This window comes from Vicugna pacos, unplaced genomic scaffold (genome assembly GCF_048564905.1).
Source record: "Vicugna pacos unplaced genomic scaffold, VicPac4 scaffold_19, whole genome shotgun sequence".
In the NCBI taxonomy this organism is placed as follows: domain Eukaryota; kingdom Metazoa; phylum Chordata; class Mammalia; order Artiodactyla; family Camelidae; genus Vicugna; species Vicugna pacos.
Window position 1 is genome coordinate 74,565,401 of NW_027328740.1, and position 17,865 is coordinate 74,583,265.

General features: G+C 42.7%; 1 long non-coding RNA gene across 1 annotated transcript; it reads right to left on the minus strand.

Moving 5' to 3' along the window:
* Nucleotides 1–3,636: 3,636 nt before the first annotated feature.
* Nucleotides 3,637–15,526, minus strand: LOC140693549 (uncharacterized). Its single transcript, XR_012069317.1, has 3 exons — nt 15,261–15,526; nt 5,864–5,989; nt 3,637–3,831 (listed from the first exon to the last, which is right to left on the minus strand). It is a non-coding gene; the product is annotated as an uncharacterized lncRNA (long non-coding RNA).
* Between the last annotated feature and the right edge of the window lie 2,339 nt (nt 15,527–17,865).

The following is a 17,865-nucleotide window of genomic DNA, read 5'->3' on the forward strand; positions in this document are numbered from 1 at the left end:
CATTTCCTGTACAGAAGGCCCTGATCGCTGGGGCAGCTGAAGTCCTCTGATGGAGGTTGAAGTGGCACTGGGAATCAGAAGCAAACAGGTGAGTGTCACTGTCACAAAATGTTCACATGTTCTGTTGATAAAATCTGGTGCTAATACTTCATGGTCATTTGTAAATAAGGGGCCCTCACTTGCCAGGAGGGATGGAGGTACCATATAATTTTTCATAATTCTCACCCAGGATTAATATTAACCCCTTGAGGGTCATTTGCAAACGTGGGTGGAAAGGAACGCTTAGATGTCACAGTCCTGGGACCACCTTGCAGATGCTTAATGTCCTACAACCGGGCCAGTCTTCCACAGCAAAAATCTAGGCCACCCAAGTGCCCAAACTGCTGCAGTGGAGGGACACCTGATGGTCCAGCCCCCTCTTTGGGCACCCAGAGGAACCTGGACTCTGGCAGGTTAGGGGCAGGGTCAATTCTAAAACCCAGGCATTTTTGTCCCCACAATTCAGTAGTTATTTGGTGACAGCAAATGGAATATAAACAACAAAGTAACTTGACATGATGTCATATATTTAGCTTACTCAAGAAACAAAGTTTAAATCCAGTCATTCTCCTTCCCACCTGACCTACTTTCCTTTCTCTTGTACTAGCACCAGATTATTACCCACCCAGCCTTAACATGGGTCCTGACTCCACTTACTTCCCTCCCAAACACCACATGAGATGATTCCTCAACCTGGATGTGGGACCAGCAATTACAAGAAGCTTTAGTGGAAAAGAACTGGTTATGCACAGATGCCAACTAAACACTGTAGAATCCTGGTGTCCCACATTAGTAATCATGACAGCTGTTTGCAAGTGTCCCCAAAGTTCATTTAAGACTCTCACTGCTAATTTTGCTGGGACATAAATATGAAACATGTGGACTGCTGGGCTGGACTGCTAAGCTGGGTCTCTAATCCAGGAAGCTCAGTGTCTGCTCCCTGCACCCAGCTCCCTGTTCTGTTCATGCATGTGCATCAAGAAGCTGTTTAATGTCCATTTTAATATCTTAAACAGTGCATTTCAATATTGTCTTCATCCACAAATACGTGTACCACACAGTAGTAATGATCAATCTTAGTATTTGCTTTCTTTGGTCTTAGAGAGTCAGATAAACAGATAGCAAAGATAACAAAGTCATAGAGGGCTATAATATAGTATTTCCTTTATTTCAATGACAAGATTTATTTAAAGAGCTTAGATATAACATCCTTGCATTTATGGCATCATTAAGCATCTGAAGCTGTTACATTATAAAAACTTCATTTCTAGCGAGATGTTATCAGTTAGAGAAGCGCTCGTAAATTTGAGGGGTTGCTGTCATCTCAGACGGAGTCCCTAAAAAATGTCAGCAATCTGCAGTATTGCCATCATGACAAGAACCCAGACAGATGAAATTTGGAAAGCCCTGTGGCTTTCTAGTGCACAGACATAAAATGTTATTTCAGAGGGAAAAGCCTGAATTACAGAAAGTGATAAATGAAATGGTCTAACATGCATTTCTCTTTCAAAGAACTAATACGTCTTTTGTCGATAATAACATCTGTCAGTAATTATGAAAAGAGCTGACAGATGCATAGTACTTAATATAAGCCAGGGCTGTTGTATCACTGACACAGATTCATTAATCCCCATAGCATCTCTACGAGGTTGGTACTACAATTATCCCCATTTTATTGGTGAGGAACTTGATAGACACAGAGGGTAAATGACATTTACAAGGTCGACAGCGAGAAACCAACACAGGTGTTCCAGCTTGAGTCTACGCTCTTGGCCACTTCTCTTTTTTTTTTTTTGGTGGTGGGGAGATAATAAGGTAATTCTGGTGGGGGAGGGGAGGTAATTAGGGTTATATGTCTATTTTAGAGGACGTGATGGGGGCTGAACCCAGGACCTTATGCTTGCTAAGCATGCGCCCCATCACTTGAGCTGTGCCCTCCCCTCTAGAGTCTATGCTCTTAGCTTCTAATCCTCACTGTCCCACATGGTAACTGTGGGGGAAGTACAGTTTGTTCATTCATTCGCTCGTTAAACTCAGCCTTCCCAGTGCCTGAGATTCAGCAGTGAACAAGACAACATGCTTCCTGCCTTAAATGAGCTTGTCGCCTCCTGATATATTATCTTCATTTTACCCAGGAAGAAACAAGGTCAAGAAGATTAGCCTTTTCCTGTTAACACCGGAGGATACATGAGGTGCTTTATTTCAATTCTGCCATTTGACTTACACCATGGGGAGGGAAAGCTGCCTTGCAAATCCTGGAGCTCACAAACCTGTTAATCCTGAATTTTTTTTAACACTGTCCCTTACTTGATACTTGATCTGAGAAAGGATGAAGTAAACCTAAAAATGTTCTAAGAGAGCTTGTGGTTTATACAAGGTAACTAACCAGCCACTGTTTACTATCCTAACAGGAATCTGTAGGCATATTTCTTTTCTTTCTCTTTTTTCCTTTTTATGGGCAGCTTTTAAAAACCAAATCAAACCAACCAAACCAAATCACTGATAATTCAACAGCAGGTTCTAAATCACCCCCAAGACAGCAGCTAAACTCGGTTTAGACTTACAATGCGGTTTCTGGTGGTTGGATTGGAGAATGTATCTCTATGCTGAATATAAAAGTCATTCACGGAGCTCTTCTCAAATAGGGCAAAGAAAAGCTCTTGTTCCGGTTGTTGATACTTTCATCCACTTGGAGGACTTTCATAAAACATCTCAAGTTATCAAAGGCTGAGGACCGGGTTTTCAGATCATTGGGCTTCAGAGGCAATATTATGTGCAGTATCTCAGCGTATGTACAGAACACCTCCCACAGTGGGTGTACTTTTGCAAATACAAGCTTGTCATCCAAAACCTACATTGGGAGAATGAAAACACAAACCGGGAAAGTATTTTCACATTTTTAGTACACAGATTTTTCTTACGTTGCTGGTAGTTAAAGCACTTGTGTAAACACACACATATGTCACACTGGTAAAAGTGAAGATATAATAAAAATAGATTTGCAATCCATCATACATTTTTGCCTTAAAGATAATTTCTTTGTTGAAATTACTGAAAAGTTATTTAAAATCCTTACAGTTCCTTCGTAAAATAACCAATGTTTTAGATGAAGAAAAGCAAACTTGTTAATTTTTAGTCCAAATTAGTAACTAAAAATAGAAACACCAAAATATTCTTTGCAGTGGTATTGTAATGACAATTTTTTAAATTTCTGAAACCTAGGACTATTTACATATCTGTTCAATATAGTGTTAAACAGCCATTAAAAGGGATTTAAAAGATTTATATTTATTGATATGGAATATATAATAAAAGGAGAAAGTAAAAAAATGTGAAATGATAATTTTCCTTTTTGGAAGGGAAAAATATCTTCATTTGAACAAAAAAAGTTTAGAAGGATTTTATGATTCTTTATGTATAATTAAGGTACAGATGATTTTTAATTCCATTGTTCTTTCATTTTCAATTTTGGGGGGAAACTTTTTATAATAAAAAAATCTTTAAAAATGTTCTTGCATAAATACATTAATAGATATATTTATGACTATATTCTCTGGCTATTAAAAAAGATCTCCTAACTGTAGATCTGAAACATACATTCCATAATGCAGATTCTGAGTGACTCGCCTCCCAGCCCACAGCGAAGGCACGGCTAGTGTGACATGTTTCAAATACCATTCCAAGGAACATGCAGGCTCCCAGCCAATGGCTGCAAGGGGACTGACACTGATCTGGTTGCTCCCAGCTGCAGACCATCACAGATGAGGTTAGATCCACAGGCTCATGTTTTCTCTGTCAAAAGAAATCAGAAAATGTTAGGTTTTACTTTCACCAGGGAACAAGAAGTTGTTTTTTTATGCAAAAAAATAACAACAAACCAATTTGAACCTGATGAAAAGACATTTACTCAAAACAGCACAGTAGCAATGAAAGTGTTCTGGCAGACAGGGACTTGTTGGATTCCTGTGAGTGCTGGACTCCTCACATGGAATTTCCTTGGCACTCCAGAAGGCCTGTGGTTGTCCTCATGGGTTTGTGGCCATAAGTGGTGCACAAAAGTCTCTGGCTTTGCCACAATTTCAAAGCCTTTTTGGCTTATGAAAGGTTTTGTCCTCAAATGGAGTTTTCTTGAGTCCAGTCACTGATGTCATTTACCAGAGTTACAGTCCAGATCTGATATTCTAGACTCTTAATATCTTGCAGACATTCAAATGGTTCAGGTTTGGATGTGTATTCACCTCTGCAGGCCTGGACCAAGTCCGATAAAGACACCCGGACAAGTTCAGCAAAATAAAAAGAAATTTTCCTCTCTGCAAGACTGAAATGTCTGTGAAGCTATAAAAACATCTGCACCTACAAAAATAGGGAACCAACTCATCAATAACATATCTATCCATAATGCATGGACATTCAAAATAAATACTGTATTTACTCCTATTAAATTCTATCTGGTTTTTGCCAAACTGTGTCCTAAACTGAAAGGAAGGTACGTAAATGTAGAGAATTTTTTACCTTTTAAGGAAAAAGGAACCCTCCTACTCGATTGGTGGGAATGTAAATTGGTGCAGCCTCTATGGAGGACAGAAGAGAGGTTCCATAAAAAAATGAAAATAGACTTCCGTGTGATCCAGCAATCCCATTCATGGGTATATGTTTGGAGAAAAATTTAATTCAAAAAGACACATGCACCCCAATGTTCACAGCAGCACTATTTAAAATAGCCAAGACACTGAAACAACCCAAATGTTCACTGACAGATGACTGGATAAAGAAGTTGTGGTATATTATATATATATATATATGTATATATACATGTATACATATATATACACACACATATATACATACCATGAACACACACACAAATGGAATACTGTTCAGCCATTAAAAAATAAAATAATGCCATTTTCAATAACATGGATGGACCTACAGGGTATTATGCTAAGTGAAATAAGTCAGAGAAAGATAAACAAATATTCTATGTATTAACTTATATGTATATCTAAAAAATAAAACAAATTAATGACTATAATAAAACAGAAATAGACTCACAGGTACACAGAACAGACTTGTGGTTACCAATGGGGAGAAGGAGAAGAGGGGAGGCAGGGAGGGGTTAGGGGATTGAGAGGTAAAAAGTACTACGTATAAAATGGATAGGTTACAGGGCTGTATCATACAGCACAGGGAAATATAGCCATTATTTTATGGTGACTTTAAATGGAATATAATCTATGAAAATGTTGAGCCTCTATTTTGTACACCTGAAACTAATATGATGTAAATCAACGACTCAATTACAAAATTTTTAATCAAAGTTTTCTTTTCATATTATTTGCAATAAGTTAGAAGCCAGCACTCTCAATAGAAACATAGTGCAAGTCACAATTTTCTAGTAATTCCATTTAGAAAATAAAAAGCAATAAGTGAAATTAATTCCAGTAATAATTACATTTATCCCAAAATATCCAATACACTATCATTTCAAAAGTGTGATTGACACTTTTAAAACTTATTAATAATATTTTACATTATTTTTGTTGTACGAAGTCTTGAAAATCTATTATGTATTTTCCACTTATAGAACATCTCAATTCACAATAGCCACATGTGGCTCGTGGCTACCATAATAGACAGACCAGATTACACCATTCACACTTCTGATAAATTAGCTGCTCTTTCTTATTTAAAAAACTTGCAGAAAAGGGTTTAGATATGGCCTCTATCAAACAAAGCAACCGTGACGGTTGGGGATTATCTTCATTATAAAGTGAAAAATAAAGGTAAGAGAGCCATGCTTACACGTATGTTAATGTAACAATACCTTCTTAATTCATTCAGGACTTTACAATCTTTCTTCATATGCCAAGGATTCACTGTCACTGCGCAATGTTTTTCACTATTATCATCTTCGTGATTGAGAGGCTTCTGATGACCCTGCTTTGTGCATCTGTACATAAATTAACAAAACAGAGAAAAAGACCTTATTTAAGGTAATTTAGGGGGGAGGGTATAGCTCAAGTGGACGATCATGTTCTTAGCATGCCCAAGGGCCTGGGTTCAATTCCCAGTACTTCTTCTAAAAATAAAATAAATAAATAAAAACCTAATTACCACCCCCCAGCAAAAAATTAATTTATTACTTTAATTAAAAGTTAAAAAAAGATAATTTAGTGCAGGCTTATCAGGCTACAAGAGCTACAATGAATGCCCCCACCCATTAATTTAGAAGAAGTCTCACAGTATTTCTCAACATAAAGGCTAAAATATAATTGAGAACACTTCCTGATGGTCAGAATCATTTTAACAAAAATGTAGATAATTACGTCCGTGGTGTCAAATTTCTGTAAGAGTTGGGCATGGAACATTTAGTAAAAGTGATTTTGCAGCTATCTTTGAAAGAAATGCTGAGAAATGATCTTTTCTGTTGGAAATTAGCCTGCTTTTAAATTCTTCAGTAGGCATACGTGTTTACAAACCAGGCAGGAACTGGATTATATTTTACATATACTTTAGAAACTGATTTGAATTTTGCCCTTTACCTGCAAGGCTATTTCTTAGGTAATAACATAAGCCCATTTCTTAGGTAATAACATAAGCAGGCCACTATACTAAATTTTTTTTCCCTGTTTGCTTAATCCTCACAACAACTCTGTAAGCTGCTATTATTACCCCCATATAACAGATAAAGAGCTTGAGGCAGAAAATAATTTGGGTAACTTGGTAAATGGTGGAGCTGGGTAAGACTGCAGCCAGTCTGACACTCAAGTCCATTCTTTTCACCAATGTCGGATACTGCTACCTACATTCAGCAATGACCGCTAATTTCATATTTAAGTGTGTCATTTCAAAAAGTGCAAAGCTATATTAGTACTGCTGTGTAAATTATCCGTTTGAGATGTGATTGCCAAAAGAAAAAAAGAAATAAAATCAGGGTGCCACTGAGGGGAGGGCAAACTGCATATGGACGGACACAAGGGGACTTTATGAGGACAAAGTTGCACAAATCTAGAAATAGATAAAATGGCTGACTTGTACAATTATAATGTGTGAATTTTATGGCCTGTAAATTACACCTTAATACAGCTATTAAATTAAGAAACTGGGATACCAAATTAAGACTAAAACACATATATATATCACACAAAGAACAACAGGCAAATATCAATATTTACTGCACCATTTTCCTTCATGCAGCTTCCGATCCTCACCCGTTCCTGAAAGGATGATTCATTTTTAAAATAGTCTTTAAATTTATTCAGCAAATAATTTTTGACTGCCTACTATGTACCCAGGACTAGTCTAGGCACTTGGAATAGATCAATAAACAAAACAAAATTCCTGTCCTCACGGAGCTTGGTTGGAGTCTAGCTGGGATGGGGGTGGAGATGACAATTCACACAACAGAGCAGCAGAGGAGGTGGCATGTTAGGAAAGAGGAACCATGGAAAAATCAAAAAAGGGCAAGGTAAAGAGAGTTGAGGGTATGGGATGAGGGTGATGTTGTATTAAATACCAGAGCAGGCCACACTGAGGACTGAGGTTAGAACTAAGACTTGGAGGTAAGAAGTCCCAGGTGGACGGAATAACCATCACCAAGGGCAGCGCACACCTCACATGTTCCAGAATGGGGACACGGCTGGAGCTGCAGAGAAGGGTCAGTGCAGGTCCTTCATGGCCTTGGAGGACATTGTAAGGACTGTGGCTTTTACCCAGAGTGAAATGGGGAGGCACTGCAGAAGGACGACACTATCTAACTTAGGTTTTCGAGGCTCACTTGACTGCCGGGTGAGAATAGTCAAAACGGGTCAGAGATGAAAGGTGGGAAGCCTCTGAAAAGGGCTGTGCAGGAGGAGAGGACAGTGGCTCAGGGCAGGGAAGCAGCAGTCGAGGCAGGAGCCATGGTGAGAAGTGGCTGGGTTCTGGATATGGTTTAAAGGCAGTGTTAAACCAGATCTATTGACAGAATTCATGTGGTATGTCAGTGAAAGTCAGAGTAACTCTAAGCTTTTTAACCCAAGCAGCTGGATGGATTAAGTTTCCACTAACTGAATGGGGGAGGTTGCAGGAAGAACCAGTTTGGGGGGTAGGAGAACAAAGGGCTCAGTTTTTACACATGTTGCTTTTAAGATATCAGAGTTTCAATTGAAGGTGTCAAATCAGTAGAAGATTGTAAGAGTCCAGAGTTGGAGAGAAAAATTCTAGCAGGAGACAGAAATGTGGGAATCATGGGTCACACAGGTGGCACAGGAAGACATGAAACCCAGGTAGTCAAACATTAAGATAACCTGGCATTAACCATAGAAGTTGTCCTTGAGGGCCTGCCTAGTAGGTGTGGATATCAGTCCTAATTCCTGACCACTCGAGTTTTAAAAAGCAACTTACAAATGAATTCGTGCAAGACACTGCCTCCAGTGGGTGGGTCCAGAGCTGGAGTGGGAGAATTGGATGGTGCACGCTACTCCCTACGGTAGAATGTGTGTGTGTGTACACATGTGTGTGTGCGCAGGGGGATGAGATACACCTGGCTTAAGAAAAAGAGCAAGTAAGTCTAGAAGCTGAAAGATGAAAGAACATCCAGATATGGTAGAGGGAACAGGGGAAACACTGTGTACTGTAAGACATATGCCCATAATGCCATTTCCCACCATCCTTTCATCAGGAACACAGTTGGAAAGGGGGGAATTATGTAGATACGTGTGATGTACACAAACTTTCTGACTATGTAACACTGAATATCTACATATGTAGCAAGTTAATGATATTTATATCTGCTTCAAATTTAAAAACAAGTTCACAACAGAGGGAAAATAAAATACTGAGGACTGGTAGAAGTATCATAGAAGGCCTTTCAATGCTCAGAATGGAAGCAAAAGCAGCTTCACCCCACAAAGAATGTCAATAAGAGTCAAGAATGTTTATATTTGCTTAAGAAATTGAGAGTTACAACTTCCTGCTTTAAAGAATTAACATAAGACAGATACCACACTATAAGCAACGTCTATACTGGAGATTTCTTAAAGCTATTTTAGTTCCTGCTTGTTCTGATGTACTCCAGAAACTCTGCAAAGAAAACCTTCTATTCAAAGGCTTAAAGGAATAAAAAAAGAAATAACACTGCATTCTTTTCAGTGTTCTCTGTACTGAAAGTCAATTGCAAATGCAGCACCCTGCCACAGGTCTACATTTTTAACAATAAAGACCTTTGCGCAATTTTTCAATTGCTATGTGACTTTGGGTCAGTCTCTCACTAAGAAGCAGAATGGAGTACCAGAAAATGACACATCAGGTCTAAAACTACAGATGTGGGAGATGAACCTACACCAGGAAACAGCTAAGTGGGAGGGTAAGGTTTACCTTTTAAGTTACCGTAAGTGCAGTTACACCTGCTCCCTGCTTCCCCTGTGAAGTGAAGAGCTAGTCTTTTCCAGAAAAGCTCTCATTCTGAGAACTGTCTTCTTTAAAATATTCGGAGATTCTCTTTTAAGGTTCTTTCACTTTTAAGCCTTTCCCCAACTCTACATCCTATAACAAGTGTAAAAATTATCCTATAGCCTATTGTTACAGAACATACTCTACAAAAGCTGAGGTTTCCCGGGGTTTGGATCCCAGAACTCTGCTACCAGATAATCCTAAAGCTTTCCTTCCATAACAGACTCTTCTGCCAATTCCCAGCTGCGGGCAAATTCGGCTTCTCAGACCAGGTAACTTTCTAACTCTGCCTACGAACACTCTGCTGCCAGTAAAGGAACTCTCAGACAGAAAGCACACAATGCCCCTAGTGAGGGTTGCCTCCTTCAATCAATCAAGATGCCATCACCAAGCAAATATTTAAACCAACTGCAAAACCTCTGAAGACAACTTACAAACAATATACTTTCTATGGAGGCATACTATTTGCTCTGGAATAGTGATTTCCATTGGAAGGAACAAAGGACCACATGACCCAAGCAATTTTTTAAAACTACACATAACCATCCCTCTTCACGTGAGGATTCAGGCAAGACGGTCTTACAGGCCTAGGTGTAACAGAATGACAGCACCTCTAGGAGTAGGGTGAAAAGTAGCGAGGTAGACTTCTAGTGAAAGGGGGTGATGTAATAGGCCCCATCGCCCACTTACCTACCACCACAGGACAATCATCTCAGATCGAGAACAAACACTTTGGGAAACAGGTTGTTTATATTTTTATGGTATTCTGGTGGAAATAACGCCCTGAGTCATGTGAAGTTGTGGCTGCAAAATTGAACAGGGGACTGGACATTTTCACATTCAGGACAAAAGTAGCCCCTGGATAGCCACCATATCTGCTCTCCCCTTTGCCTGTTCACCCCAAAAGCTGCAGAACTCTCCTGCTTGCAATGACACCCACCACTTCTCACAAATTCTTGCAAAGTTCACATCAGCAGCTGGTGGTGTCAAAGTCGCCATTTGTACTGCTATGAAGTCCCTCCATTACTTTATATCCCTTCTATTTTCTCTGTTGTCTTCCTAGCTACACTTGCATCCACAAGATGGTTACCGCACTAACATTGCCTCTGTAATCAGTCCAGGATATAGGAAGTAGAGATTCAACTGTAACCAGTCCCAGAATACTTGTCATCCCACTCTAGTGTCCCCAAAAATACTCTGGCATCCCTCATCTCACTCAAAGAACCACTGCATTACTTAGAGGTTGTAAAATTAGAGGGCTTTCTCTACTGGGAAACACTGTGCCTTGTGGTAGAGTTGTGATTTCAGTTTTTGCAACTACTTACAGGCAAAAAGACATGGCCCGCAAATTTTCTTCAAGCGTTTGATATTTAAACTTTCATTAGATACAGAGCCAGTGGACTAACCGTAATCTATGAACATATGGTCATATTATCAAATAATGTTCATGTCTACCTTACAGACATGTAAGGACTTGGATTACACCTGCAGCCTCTAGGCCTTTAGAATTGGATGTGAAGCATCCTGTGAGATAAAAAACCTCCTATCCAGTCACAGAACACAATTACAGACAACATGACACTAATGTCACTGAATACTTTAGTATAGTCCATGTATGGTTAAGTTACATCTCCAATTTCTCAGAGCTGGAAAGGAGATGTCTAGAAAAGCTGGAAAAGCCCAATTACCAAAACAGCTCAAAAGTTAAAGCAGACTCCTGCACCTCCCAGAACAGAGGGCGGAGGGGGCATTGCCCACCACTCTGTCCTCCCCCAGGACGTGGCATGTGGGGAAGCAGGCAGGAATGGGTGGCTGGGACTCGGAGGTGGAGAGGTGATGAAAGCAAGAGTGGAACTGCTCTGGTCCTAGAACAACAGAGCTGTAAAAAGCTCGGCTTCAGTTCAACCAACTCCCTCTCCCACTTTCCCTCCCACCTACGTGACAAACAGAGCACAGCCAGGCACTTTCTGCCCATGACGGTGACTACTAGCAGGAAAGGGACCAGGATAAAAGCATGTCCTATAAAAGATCAGTCTGATTTTAAGGCTATGTTATAAACAATGAACAGCACTCTCAGAGTGGGACACTTGTGAGGCGCTCAAGTAGGGAGGAGGAGGTTGAGGATCCATTTCCAGCACTTCCATGTCTTTTATCACTCCTATTTCTGACCTTTCCTTTGCCACTTTTTGTAGCACTGCCATCACTGGCAGGTAAAGGGGCAGCAATGTGACTTGGCCGTTTGGCTGATGGGGCTACATTTCCCAGCAGTGGAATGAAAAGGCACTGGAAGAGGATCAGCTGGAAGATGTGCACTGCAGTCCTGGCCTGTGCCAAACACTAACCAGGTGATCCTGGGTTAGGCTCTTAGTCTCTCTGGGCTTCCGGCTGTTTACTTATAAAATAAGGTTTTGTCATTACACAAATATATCCAATATGAAATGTAACGTGAAAGTCAAACATAATGACATCTCACCTGCTTGCCTCAGGGAACTGTACAAGCACTGAACACTATGTGAATGTAAACACAGTCTTAAGAAAACTATTGAGATAAAGCGCTAAACTGAACATGGAGATAAAGTTTTTTGGATTTTCTTGGCTTTCTTTTTTAACTGCAACACTGAATTAATAGTTATTAGCTATAATCCACACCACCATCACTGCGAATAAATAAAGAAGGCAAGCACTGCCTGGATGCCTGTTATTGCCCGATGCTAAGCAGGGTGAGGGGTATAAAGGAGGCTGAACAAGTGAGTCTTCTCCAGTTACCAGCTAAGTGAGGAGACACATTGGAAATCACCCAGGAATGGTACCAAGTCAGTACTCAAATCCAAGATTACAGGCTACTGATCATAAACAGTACAGGAATACAAAGAAGAGCTAGAAGTATTTGGAATAAATAGGGAAGACTCTATGAAGGGGATGGGGCTCCAACTAGTTCTCAGGGCAATTCTAATCTGTTTTAACTGAGGACTGGATAGGAAAAGGCTGGTGACTCCTGGTTTTTAATAAGGCACAGGTTACCCTAGGAGGCTAAGTTACATAATGATTGGAAAAAATAATGTAAGTCCAAAATGATGAAGGGTCGAGACTCCCTGGCTGAGATCTGGTTGTGTTAAGTCTTTGACTTGACTGTAGATGTTGGAGCACCAAAACTCTAGGTTGACTGAAAGGGGGGGAGAGAATATCCAAGAATTCAGCAGAAGGAAAAATTCGTGTATCAGGGATGAAAGCTCTTCATCAGAGTATCAGCAATCAGAATAGACACTTGAAACCAACAACATACAGTTCAAGAAGCTGACAAAATGTGGAGGGTGGTGAGAGAAAGACAAATCAAAGACCACTCCAAGCCTTTGTGTATTCAAGACCGGAAGAATGATTATCCCACTGAATAAGTGGAGACGCTGCAAGAAAAAAGATTATGAAATCAGCTTTAGACATGTTGAATCTGACGTATGAGCTAAGAGTAGGTTTTCTCTAAGAAGCTCAAAATTCAAAACTGAAGCACAGATGTTGAGTACAGACTTAAGATGCAGATGGACAAGACATGATAAATCTCCTAAAAGAAAACATAGGCAAAACATTATCTGACATAAATCTTAGCAACATTCTCCTAGGGTAATCTACCCAGGCAATGGAAATAAGAGAAAAAAATAAACAAAAGGGACGTAATTAAACTCATAAATTTCTTCACAGCAAAGACAACCATAAGTAAAACAAAAGGAAACAACAAACTACGAATGGGAGAAAATATTTGCAAATGATACGACTAACAGAGGCTTAATTTTCAGAATATATAAGCAGCTCATAGAACTTAATAACAAAAAAACAAACAACTCAATCTTAAAATAGGCAGAAGACCTAAAGAAGCATTTCTCCAATGAAGACACAAATGGCCAATAGGCACATGAAAGAATGCTCGATATCACTAATAAACTGAGAAATTCAAATCAAAACTATAATGAAGTATCAGCTCCCATCAGTCAGAATGGCCATCGCTCAGAAGTTCATGAATGATAAATGCTAGAGAGGCTGTAGAGTGAAGGGTACCCTCTTACACTGCTGGTGGGAATCTAGTTTGGTGTAGTCATTATGGAAAGCATGGAAATCCCTGAAAAAACTAAAAGTAGACTTACCCTATGACCCAGCAATCCCACATCTGGGTATATAACTGGAAAGAACTCCAATGTGAAAAGATACCTGCACACCAGTATTCACAGCACCACTGTATACAATAGCCGAGACATAGAGGAAAGCTAAATGTAGCAACAGATGACTGGATAAAGAAGTTGTGGCATATTTATACACTGGAATACTACTCTACCATGAATAGGACAAAATAAAACCATTTGCAGCAACATGGATGGAGCTAGAGATCATCATTCTAAGTGAAAGCAGCCAGAAACAGAAAAATACCAAATGATACCACTCATATGTGCAATGTAAAAAAAGAGAGAAAAAGACACTGTGAACTCATCTACAGAACAGAAACAGACTTGCAGACTTAGTAAACAGTCAAGGTTACCAGGGAAAGGGGATAGGAAGGGATAAATTTGGGAGTTCGAGATTTACAAATGTCAGCCACTATATATAAAAAGAGATTTTAAGTTAAGTTTCTTCTATATAGCACAGAAACCTATGTTCATTATCTAGCAATAACCTGTAATGAAAAAGCCGATACAGCCACCAACTGAGGAAGCAAGAGAAGAAAGGAGAGTTAGTTATGCTGGGCTAGAGCCGACTTCTAAAATCCTTGTCAGCCACTGAGGCTGCCCCGAGTACACTGAGCTTTCCTTCCAGGGACAGGCGGACATGACATGCGTCCTGCAAACCTGGGGCAGCAGAGGCCGTCCCCAGGTCTGGCCCTAGGGGAGATGGGAGCAAGTCCACCTGCTCCCCTTGGGGCAGCACCCCTCCCTGCAGCCCCCGCCACCTGACTGCACCACGCCTGCCTCTCAGGAAACCACTGACTTGAAAACAAGTGGTCCACGAACATGGGGCAGCGGCAGGGAGATGGGCAGCGACCTGGCAAGCTGGTAGATTTGCCCCCATCTCCCCCACGGCCTGTCAAGGGCTCGGCCTCTGCTGCTTCAGGCACGGTCCGCAGGTCAGCCTGCTCTCGGGAGGAGGGCACAGTGTGGTCGAAGGCAGTGGCGGGTTATGGTGTCTGCCCATGGGAGCCCTTGGATTTGCTTCAAACTCCCCAGCGCATGGCCTGAGCTTGGCCTCTGCTGCCTCAGGTTCGTGGAACTCAGGTTACAGGTCAGCCTGCTCCTGGAAGGCGGGTGCTGTGCTGTCAGGGAAAGGTGGCGGCTGCTATGGCGGGATTGGGGCTGCCCTGTGAGAGCGGGGGTTGCAACAATTTCCCGCTGCTGCTGCAGCCATCCCAGCACACTGATCGCACCGAGCCCATCTCCCAGGAGCAGACTGACCTGTAACCTGAGTCCCACTAACCTGGGTCTTTAGAGGCCGCCCCCAAGGTCAGGCCGCGGGTAAGATGGGAGCAAATCCAGGGGCTCTCATGGGGCAGTCCCCATTCCATCCGAGGCCCCGCGACCGCACCACACCCGCCTGCCAGGAGCAGGCCATCGTCTGAGGGCCAGTCGGAGATGCTCTGGAACCGTCCACGCGCCCTCCCAACTCCCGGGGCTGTACCTGCTCTCCTAAACCCGGGTAGAAGCGGCGGCAAAAACGCGGTGTTCAGGAACTACTAATACCGGGGTTACCACGAACCACAGCGGCGGCTGGGACCCGCCTCTGGGTCCTAACGGGACGCGCGGCCGGGACCTCACCTCCGCACCCCTCCCTGGGCGCATCCTCAGCTGCACAGCACAGGCGTCACCCGCCGGGTCCCCGAGAAGCGCGCCCCTACCAGCGCCCTCTTAACTGTCCGGCAGCGGCAGCCGAGCCGCGGGCAAGCGGCGGCCCAGGCCCCAGGCCGTGTTCCTCTTCCAGGAGCTGGTCCAGGAGCAACCGGCTGCCGCCAGCTTCCACGCGTTCTGGGTGGGTTCCGGCGTCCGCGCGTCTGTCCGTCTGCGCGTGCGCGCCCCTCCTCCTCCCGCCCGCAGCGCAAACTGCTCGGGTGGGTCTCCTGCTTTACCGGCCCTGGCCGCTGGGGCCGGGAGGAGCCAGGTGGGGCCCCTCCTGCTTGTCCCGCTGGGTCTCCATCCCCAGAGCCTTCACCCAGCCACCGACTGGGTCCTGGCACAGAACTAGAACCACGACTGCCCTAGGCTAGGCCTCACCCACCCAGCCCCACTTCCCCTGATCAACTTCCCCTCCCTGTTACTACCCTCCCACCACTGGCCAGGCCCAGTCTCCCACCAGACCTTGAAGACAGGGCTCCTTCTCCTCACACCATTGTCCCTGCCCTGACACTCCATCCTGCTAGGTCCTAACCTATGGCCCCTACACCCACAAGCTTACCCCTCATGCCTCAACACAGGACACCCAACAACCTGAAATTATCCCCCTCACCTCTCAGCCAGGTCATTTCCACTCTGATCGGGCCCCACACCTCTCAACCTGTACCCCCACACCATGGGATCCCCTTCAATCTGAGTGCACCCCTACTCTGAGCTCACTCACTCACCCCCACCCTGTGGTTGGGGTGGGGAAATCCGTGCTCCAGTAATGATGACTACTGCCACCAGTGGGGGATCGAGCCTAGTGTGCACCTTCATAGTTAATGTCTGAGACTACAGGGTGAGGCAGGCTGGGCTGAAGGTGGTTCCAATTCCCGCCTTGGCACCCTGATCCCCGCAGCCTGTGCCTCAACTGACCCGATGGGTCAGGTTGATCCCAGGCTGCCAGCCACTGGCCTTGGGCTTTGGGTGGTTGATGGTACTGATGGTGATCTGGACCCCTAGGGCGGAGGCACTGGGCACGCGGACCTTTGGTGTGGGGGAGTTCAGAGTTTGCACTTGATCCCAGGGTTACACAGCAGATGGTGGGCTGTGTGCATGGGGCTGTGTGCATGGCATGGACTCAGCACAGGTGGGTGCAGGGACCTTGTTCATTCACACCAGGCCAGAGGGAAGAGGAAAGGGAGTTTTTAAAGTGTCAAAGTGAGGAATCCAAAGCTTTAGAGCAAAGTAGGAAGGTGCACTGGCCAGGCCACCATGGATCTCACCGCGACGCTTGTCCCTTGCATCAGGGGAGACTGGCAGTTGACTGGCCAATGAGACATCCCCTGCTGTGGTATAGTTTACAGGCAATTGAAGGGATTTTGAAAGGTAATTTTAATCCAATAATTGTCAGTTTCTCTGCGGTAGATTAGGTCCAAAATCATGGTGAATCTGGCAAGGATCCTGCCTGAAATCCAGCCTGGGACAGTGGAGGACCCACCCAGGAATCATCCACTTAGCTCTCACCAAAAGTCACTGTAATAGAGAAGAACAAATCTGACTCCATATTGGATCTGTTCCTTTTCTTTAACCCTCTGCAGTGTTTTCTAGGCTTAGACTTGCTAGCTCTGCACTTTTTGTAAAACAGGGTTGCCTTTAGCCTGAAATAAACAGGAGAGCCTATTCTCAAAAGTCTGAGCTTTAAGGATATTAACACTTTGCACTCCTATAAAGATAACAAGTTGCAGAATAGAAAAAGTTAGTTTTGTTGCAGGTTTTGCAGAAACACCATGATCTGACCCACGTGGACAGCTGCAAAGGATTCCAAGAACAAGGAATTTCTACACCAACAAGTTTGCAACAACCAACCACAGCCCCTCCACTTTTTAGCAGAATAAGAGCCTGAAGTTGACATGTGGAAGATGGTTCTCCAAGATATTAGTCCGCCATTATCTTGGTTTACAGCTGTTTATGTAGACCAGGCCTCTGTAAGTCCTCTAACAAAACAAAAGTAGTTTTCTATTCTACAACCTGTTGTCTTTATATAAGTGCAAAAGTGTTAATATCCTTAAAAATCAGAGCCTTGAAAGTAGGCTCTCCTGTATATTTAAGGCTAAAGGCAACATTGTTTTACAAAGGTGCAGAGCTAGTAAAACTAAGCCTAGAAAAGAGGGCAAAGGGTTAAAGCCAAAAGGACAGATCTTCTATGGAGTCAGATTTTTTCTTTTCTATTATACTATATTCTATTTTTGTTTTAAGTATATAAGAATAAAGTTTAGCCTTTTTCCATTTTAAATTGTGCAATTTTAAGGAGCATTAATTGCATTCACAGTGCTGTGAGACCAGCACCACTTGTTTCAGACTATTTCCTTCCTCAAAGTAAAAGCTTGTATACAAAGAGCACCCCACGTCTTACCTCCCCCAGCCCATGACAAGCCCTAATCCCCTTTCTCTCTCTATGTCTTTACCTATCCTGGAGGTTCCCTATCAATGAAATCATATAAAAGGTGGCTTTTTTTTGGTTTGTCTGCCCACATATCTTAAGTAGGGA